Source organism: Trichosurus vulpecula, chromosome 7 (assembly GCF_011100635.1).
Source record: "Trichosurus vulpecula isolate mTriVul1 chromosome 7, mTriVul1.pri, whole genome shotgun sequence".
In the NCBI taxonomy this organism is placed as follows: domain Eukaryota; kingdom Metazoa; phylum Chordata; class Mammalia; order Diprotodontia; family Phalangeridae; genus Trichosurus; species Trichosurus vulpecula.
In genome coordinates, this window is record NC_050579.1 from 45,542,097 (window position 1) to 45,542,859 (window position 763).

A 763-nucleotide genomic window follows, 5' to 3' on the forward strand; every position below is an offset into this window, starting at 1 on the left:
GCTTTAGGTCGAGGGATGATGATTATCGAAAGGCCATTTGAGAAATTGATGACCCAAAGAAAGCACAGTTTAGTAAAGTTGGAAACAGAAAGCGGATTGCCAAGGGTAGGGAAGTAAGTGTAGACCACTGTTTCAGGAAGTTTGGCAGTGAAAGGAAGGAGAGAGAACAGTGCCTTGGAAATCTTCATCGGGGTCAAAATGGGGATTGTTTGTTAAGATAGGAAAGAAAACTTTTTAGGTGGATTTGTTTATTGAGTCATTCATTGCAGTTATGTCTGACTGTGACTGCATTTGGGCTTTTCTTAAAAAAAGTGGAGTGATTTGCTAGCCCATTTGACTGACTAACTGAGGTAAATAGGGTTAAAGTGACTTACCCAGGGTGGCACAGCTAGTAAGTCTGAGGCCAGATATGAACCCGGGAAGATGAGTCTATCTGACACTCTATCCATTTTGCCACCTGGCTGTCCTTTTTAAGTGGATATAAGTAATTAATAGAGAAGAAATGATTGAAGTTGGAGAAGAGCTTAGAATCATAGATCTTATAAATTATTTTGTCCAGTCACCTCATTTTACACACACACACACACACACACAAAATAAATTTATGTAAGCTCAAACTGCTAGTGAGGGGCAGAGGCAGGTCTAGAATCTGATTTTGAGTGGTGGTCTTCCCCAGTAAGTTCCCTCGAGGTCCATAAGGAGATGGGATGAAGGGCACAGGTGGGGTGGGGTGGGGGGGTTAGTTTTATTCAGGTGCCTTAGT